This window comes from Camelus bactrianus, chromosome 36 (assembly GCF_048773025.1).
Source record: "Camelus bactrianus isolate YW-2024 breed Bactrian camel chromosome 36, ASM4877302v1, whole genome shotgun sequence".
Classification (NCBI taxonomy): domain Eukaryota; kingdom Metazoa; phylum Chordata; class Mammalia; order Artiodactyla; family Camelidae; genus Camelus; species Camelus bactrianus.
The window spans coordinates 9,233,141-9,241,392 of NC_133574.1; the positions used below are offsets into that span (position 1 = coordinate 9,233,141).

General features: G+C 35.2%; 1 pseudogene; it reads left to right on the forward strand.

Annotated features, from left to right (window-relative positions):
- The first annotated feature begins 5,948 nt into the window (after positions 1 to 5,948).
- Positions 5,949 to 6,869, forward strand: LOC141576159 (olfactory receptor 4A8-like; annotated as a pseudogene).
- Positions 6,870 to 8,252: the final 1,383 nt, after the last annotated feature.

Consider the following 8,252-nt stretch of genomic DNA (forward strand, 5'->3'; position numbering starts at 1 on the left):
CCACCAGCAGTGAAGGAGGGTTCCCTTTTCTCTACAGCCTCTCCAGCCTCTCCAGCATTTGTCATTTGTGGACTTTTGAATGATGGCCATTCTGACTGGTGTGAGGTGATACCTCATTGTAGTTTTGAATAAATGCACTGTTTAGTTTTAAAACATAGAGTAATTTTCTGGCTACTTTTAGGTTTTGACTTTCTAGGTTATTTATTTTCTTCATGTCCAGAGACATACTTTATGACTGTAATTTTTGAAATTTCTTGGGAATTACTTTTTGGCTCAGCATACAATTACTTTTGAAGAATGTTCTGTGGGCACTTTTTGCCATTGTTGGATGCGTTGTTTCTTGTTTTAATCGATCACATTTGTTAAGGATGTTTAAACATTTTATATCTTTATAAATTTGTTGCTGTGTCCATGCTCATGCAATTAACAAAAGTTGTGCTATTATCTCCCTCTATTATTGCTTATTTACTTATTATTCCTTTCAGGTTAGTAAGTTTAAAAATATGTCATAAAGGTAGAAGTCTATTTTTTCCCCCTGATATTAGAAACAGTGCCCCTTTTCTGTGGAACCTCTTCTGGGTTATTTTATGTAATTTATTCCACTACCCTTTTTTCACCTTTTATTGTGTTATTTAAGAGGTTTATCTTGTCAGGCTCTTACCTTTCATGCTATTTCCTGCATTGTCCATCCTTTTATCTCTTTCTACTTGCATCTGTATATTCTCTTCTAATTTCTCTTATCATTTACTAGTTCCCTATCCATATCTATCCAATCTACTATTAAATTTTGAATTTAGTTTTATGTATTTTAACTTTCAAATTTATTTCATTCAATTTATTATCCATCTTGTGTTTTAATTATTTGAACACACTAAGTTTATTTTGAAATGTTTTTTTTCCATAGTTTGGATCATCTATATTTATTTTAATAGCTTTTGCTTTTCAATTATGTCTTGTATTTGCCTATAGTTTGTTACATTTGTTTTTGTCGCAGATTTTATATTTAAAAAGTTGAGAAGATATTCAAGGACTTTTATTATGCTTTCTTCTTTAACAGAAAATTTCATTTTGTTTCTGGCTGACAGGTAGGCTTGGGGAAATAAAAATCCCAGACAATCTAATCAGGAAATTAGATGAGTCAGTCTGGGATTGAGTTTCTATGAGCACTACTCTCTTTTTAGTCACCCTTACTCCAAGAGTAAAACTATTCATGGTCTCAAAGCCTGGTTGTTTTCAAAGTCCGCTTCTTGATGGGACTTGAATCTCATTTATTGCCTGCAGGGTAAAACATTTGTAGGAACTTCCACTCAGCCTTTTTAGCTTTTCATGTGTGGTTTTTACAGTAAGCCCACTTCTTTAGCAAAAAGAGGGCATCAAATGCAGGGTTTAGCTCTCTAACTTCTCTTCTCTTCAAAATATTGGCCCCACACATCCTTGATTCCCCGTTAGTTTTCTGATGACTTCAGACACATGCATTTTACACTTTTCTAGCTACTCTGGTGGCTCTTATGGAAATATTTGGTGCAAAACAACCCATTCTTGCTTTCCAGATGACAAATATTATCCCAATATTTAATTTTGTAGTTTTAGGACAGACATAGCTTACAGAGCATCACTGTGGGTTATTACATATTTTGACGCAACATCCTTATCAGTTATATTTTCAGTGTATTATACTTATTGAGACATATAAATTCAGTGTCTGTGCTTTTGTAGACACCACTGATCTAGCAAATTCTTTTTCTTAATTCAGACAGCAAGAAACATTAGTAGTTCTTTGCATTCAGCTGAAAGGAACACAGAGGTTATACATATGTATGTATTAGTTCTTCAGTTCTGAGATATAATTTAATCCACAGTAATCTGGATCATATCAGATGGTTTTTTCAAATGAAAAATAAATTCTCCATTTTTTGCCCCCTACTGGTAAGAGAGGAAGTGGCACTTAGATGTACTCTAAATCTTAGAAGTACCATGTGTGACATTTGTGTTTGTTGGATTTCATCCATTTATTAGGTAAGCTGAAAACCACCAAAACTTTGGTGGGACTCTGCACAAATTAAAGGCTTCAGTTGGTTTAGATAGGTATTTAATGACTCTTTATCTAAGGCCCATATGACCCAGAAAATGCAACATTAAACTAAATACATGTGGAGATGCAGATGCCCAGTGGAGCCCCTTGTAAACCATTCTAAGGAAATAACAGTGGAAGCCCTCAGAGATTTTATATAGAAGTAGGCTTTTGTTGGAAAATAATTCCTTTTTAGTAGAAATAATAACTCAATTGATACTGAATTGAAATAAATGGACTGAATTAATGACCTGAAGATCATTATGGTTTCAGTTGACATAGATTTAGGCCTGATCAACAATGTCTGCTTCAACCCAGAACCATACAACCGTGATTACTTGCTATTTCAAGAATTGACTGTCTACTTCAATAACTCCCTCAGTCCCAAAGCACTCTGCCTGTGAGGCTCAGGGCATCTTGAACAGATGCTCAAACAGCTAAGAGTAAGAACCTCCATTGTTCAGGATATGGTTGGATATGTTTCTCTCTTAATTTCAGATGAAATATTATTTGCCTTATCTAAGATTTCCTAACATGAAATTCATAAATTATTATTCACTATACTTTTTTTTCTTTTCAAATTACAGACTTTTTTATATATTTGGCACTTTGCTGCTCTTTTTTGCAAGATCCAAATCTTTTTCTCTCTAGGGATTATTCTGGAGGAGAAAACTATCTAGAAGTTTCTTCATTTGAATTTGTTCCAGATAGTCTATAAATGGATGTATAATGACCTTATATTCTCTTTCACATAAAATAATAATGAAAAAAAGTCAGAGTCTGTGTCTGCCTATATAAATGGAAGAATAATTTTTTCTGACAGAATAGCCCAGGAGATTTCTGAAAACCCAAACTTCTGCCCAGGCTGAAATTTATTCTCAATTGGTATCTAATCTTCCAGACATCTAATTTTCTCAGCATAGACTTCTCTTATTGTTTGAGAAGTTTGTGGAAGCTCCCAATTTTCTGAGATAAAATTGGGGAGAGGTAGAAACATGCTTTTAATTAAGGATGAGGCAGCCTTAAGGAAAAGCTATTTAAATGACCAAAAGCCTAAAGAGTTCTACTATTGCCTGTGAAATGCTCAGCCATTGGCTATTCCAAGAAGTTAAAAATCCCAGAATTTCTCTTGTTAGGTGCAGAGAGAGATTAATGGCCTGAGATATGAATATTAGACTAAACCCTCTATCAAAGTAAGGTAATTTTTGGTTACCTTACCATAATTAACTGAGAGCAGACACATTCAAATAACCAATTTCAGGGTTTTTAAATTTTTGAGTTTTTTTTATATTAGCCAATAATAGGCTCAATCAAGTTAATTTCCACTAATTAGGCCAGTATTCACACAAATAGCAGCTTTGTTTTTCTTTGCAGAAATTTTTCTAGCAGGTGAGAGTGTTCAACTGTCTTTGAAAGGCAGATGTTTATGTTGTATTTTAGTGTCTTTATATTCTAGGCATTCTACATTTACCTGAAAGACTGACGTGATTGGGAGATTGTGTGGAAATACAGAAAGTGTGACCATTTGAAATGATTTCTAGATCCATTGCTCAGCCATACAATACTATGTGTTCTATGATCACACATAAATACTTGAAGTATCTGCAGTTACCCTTAGAGGAAGAAGCACTAATCTTTAAAGACAAAGGAAAAAACCCAAGAGGTGGGTTCTTGAAACAATTAACAAGGGATAATCACTGAAAATTCATGTGTTATGTTGTTAAATATAGCTATAATCTTAAATATCATATATTTTCATTGGAGGAAGTCTCAGTTGAGAAAATCAAGCTAGAAAAAACACAGACATTAACTGGAATATTTGTATGTATTTGGTGTTAGTATTACAACCTGAAAGATATTTATTGTCCATTTTCCCAAACAAAAAAGAGAAATGTAGCATATTACGAATAAACTAGTGGATTGATAATCTTGAATTATGGGTTAATTATATTTTAAATGATATGTTAATATTTATAATTACTTTTATATTTTTAAATTAGATAACTTAAAATTGTAGATCATGTCAAGTTTGCTACAGTATAAAGGAATATGTGCCTATTCTGTTGTGGCAGCTTGATATGGGCCTTTATATGCAGATATTTATAATTATCACAGCAACCATGTTTGAACACATTATTCTTTTTATCCTGAGCTATGTTTATACTTATTGTCAGATTGACAAAATCCAGACGATTTGTTCTGATACAACATTCATAGTAAAGCATTAAAAAACATGAATTATCACTATCATTTATTGAGCCTTTACAAGGTGCCAGGGAGGGTTCTAGGTGCTTTAATTCCAATAAAATGACGGCGCTAAGCAGTAGGCACTATTGAGATCCCAATTCTAAAAATGATGAAACTGAGGCACAGAGAGGTTTATTAACTTGTCAAAGGTCACCCAGTCAGTGGTGAAGCTGGGATTCCAACACAGGCAGTGCAGCCCCAGAGCTCACATTGTTCACTGCTGTGTTCTGTGCTCTCTTCAAGGATGCTTGGGATCATAAATAGGAACACGCTGAATGATAAACCTGTGATCACTCTTTGATCTCTGTAATTATCAAATCTCATTCCCACTGGCTAGTGTTTCTCCAGTGACAGCGATAAGCGTGAGAAATTTTGTTTAGTTATGAAAATATGAAAGAAGAAAAAAAAGTCAGCAGAGGAGAATAAGGCAAGACTACACAAAAAGTATCACAGGTGTTTAGACTCGCAAGGGTTCTGAGAACATCTAGTTCAATCTCTATTTTCCAGTGAGCACACTGAAACAGACTTGTAACTACATTTAGAAAATGACCCAGACACATGCCTTCTCACACTGAGCTTGGATTTTTCCCTTGAGTGTGCTGCTGTTTGGAATCTGGGCACTGAAATCCTATTTTTGAGCACTCTCAGTACCTAAGCATTATAAGTAAAACCATATCCCATTGTCCTCTGCCTCTCCTTTTAGCGTCTATTTTCTCCTCCCTCGCTACTTAGCTCACCCCAAGAGTTTTGGAGAAAAAAAAATACTAGCTGTTAACCTGCTAAGATAATAGTTTGTGGTAATCATGAGTCATTTCAATTCTAAAATGTATTCTGAAATACGGCTATGTAGTGTATGTGTGTTAAGCATAGGTAAACATTAAAAGAAGAGAATTATAACTCCTTAAGAACCTGATAGTCAAAGAGACCACATAATTGCTGCAGGGAACAATGGGCTAAGTATTTTGCAATTATTTGACACAGTCCAGATTCCAGGGTCTTGGAATTTAATGAGAGATTCATGAAGACCAAACAGCCTTTGAAATGGGAGGGATTGAATATCTAAGAGTTGGCTATCATAGTATTAAGGGAGTTATTCCAGAAAAGATGTTCGTTTTGATGCTACCTGTGTCTACTGTAAAGGTACTCACTACAAATACTGCCAACTCAAAGGACTGACTCTATGCCAATTTACTTAGAGTTTGTTGTCACCACTGAAGAGTAAGTTTCTAGAGAGCAGGGACCCTTACTTGCTTGTCTCTGTTGACTTCTGTGTCATGAACTGACCTAGTTTCAATAAGGTTCTATTAAAGTTATGACTGCCTGTTGGGTCTTTGACTACACTTCTCTATAGAAGATCCACTAAGACATAGAGATATAACCTCTTACTTGTGGTCCCAACAGAATCATCTGAGGAGAAATAGAGCTGTCAAGGGAAGGTGTGATGGGCTTTTGGAAGAAGAATTCAGTAGATATTTACCAAATGTTTATTGTGTGCAAACCACTGTAGACATACAGACACACAGATATGCTCTGTAATGTAACAGATACATTCATAGTCATGTTCACAATCTCATTACAGGTCTGGGTCTCCTGATCTCTCATCCCTGACACTGGCCTCACAGATGACTAAATGGGACATAGCAACAATCTAACAGAATTTGTTCTCCTGGGCCTCACTCAGAATCCTGAGGGGCAAAAAGCATTATTTGTCCTGTTTTTACTCATCTACATTGTGATGATGGTGGGTGATCTGTTCATTATGGTGACTGTCTTTGCCAGCCCCTCCCTGGACTCCCCCACATGCTTCTTCCTTGCTTATCTGTCCCTCATGGATGCAGTTTACTCCACTGTCATTTCACCCAAACTGATTAGAGACTTACTCTGTGGTAAAAAGACAATCTCCTTCTCAGTTTGCATGGGATAGCTCTTCCTAGAACATTTATTTGAGGGCTCTGTGGTCTTCCTCCTGGTGGTGATGGCCTATGATCACTATGTGGCCCTCTGTAAGCCCCTGCACTACTTGACCATCATGAATCGGCAGGTTTGCATCCTGTTGCTGCTGGTGGCCTGGGGTGGAGGTTTCCTGCACTCCATGGTTCAACTTCTTTTTGTGTAACATCTCCCCTTCTGTGGCCTCAATGTCATTAATCACTTCATCTGTGACATGTACCCATTGTTGGAACTTGCCTGTACTGACACTCACCTTGTGGGTTTCACTGTGGTTGCCAAAGGTGGAGCAATCTATATGGTCATATTCATCCTTCTACTAACATCCTATGGGGTCATCCTAAATTCCCTTAAAACTCATAGTCAGGAAGGGAGGCACAAAGGCCTGTCTACCTGCAGTTCCCACATCACGGTGGTGGAACTCTTCTTCATTCCCTGTAGTTTCATGTATGTGAGACCTGTTTCCAACTTTCCCATTGATAAATCCATAACTGTGGTTTATACTGTCATCACTCCCATGTTGAACCCTTTAATATACACCTTGAGAAACTCAGAGATGAAAAGTGCTATGGCTAATCTCTGGGAGAAAAAGTTAACTAGGTAGAATAAGAATGTGTCACCCACACTGAACACATTTGTCACTAATCCTAAAAGGAATGAACAGGCAGGAAATTCTAACAATGGATGATTTAGTCAATTCAACGGACTCCACAGAGATGCTTTTCTTTATTTATACAAAAGAATCAAAAAAGTAGAATAAATTGTCCTTTAAGGCTTGAATCAATCTAATAGAGAAGTTCTGCAGGATGAATAAGAGACACAGGTTTTTGTCCTATTATAAGAAAAAATAAACTAAGTTCACCCTGTAACTTTGTTTTTCACAGTTTATACTAAAATGGGACTTTAGAAGGGAGAGTTGTGAAAAAAAAGCTAACCTTCAAAATTTACTTTCACCCAAATTAATGGGAAAACAATTGGGCTAATATTTAGAACAAATTTCTGAGGGCCAAAAGAGTGGTTTTTAAATTTTAAAGTGTTAAAATTATTTTTTTTTAGCACAGCAACTTTCTGTAGCTGCATAATGCATTCGTCTTTAAGATGACTTCTGTTCCTCAGGTCAATGTCTTTGAGTTTGTAGTGCAGGATATTCAGATGGGAGAAGTTACTGTGTTCATTTAAAGATATGATCAGTGAGCTGTTTTGTTAGATGGGATGTGGTTGATGATGAAAACAGATTCTGGTTCTTGATTAGAGGATAGAAAACCACACTAATCCAAGTTGTCAATATATTTTCATTCTCTTATTCACTAGTTATATGAGCATTTTTTCTGCTCTTCAAACAGTAGACAGAACTTCTTATTTTGTCTTGGAGACACTGAAGATATGGAAAAGAAATGTGTTATTTTGCATAAGCAGTGTATTCCCTAAAAGTCATATTCAACTTAAATACTTTTTACTTATAGACTTAATAATAATTTGTTTCTGTGTAAACAGAATTTTGTTTTTCAATTTTATATAAAAAAATCAGGTTTTTCTCAGTGTGCATTCCCTTGTGGAATTTCTCAAGTTAGGAAGAAGATAGATTTGTTCTCATTGTATTATGGAATGTTATCTATGCTTTTTAATGATTTTGTTTTTTAAAATAAAGATTTTAGAATTTTTCTTACTTAAAAATTTTATTATGTATTTTCATGCATATCCATTAATATATGCAATTTATATCTGTTTTGTAGCATCTTACCTAGAATATGATCAATATCACTGAAACTACTGATGTATATTGCCCTGACTCCCTTCCTCTGCCTCTTCCCAGAGATAATCTCAATGCTGAACTCTTTGTTAACCATTGATGAGAATAGTTTAACTATACATATATGTATTCTTAAAGTATATTATTTGAAGTTTCATATTCTTTATTAAAATTGCACTGTGCAGTATGTGGCTTTCTGGATCTTTTCTTAACAATGCCAATTAACTTTTCTAATAT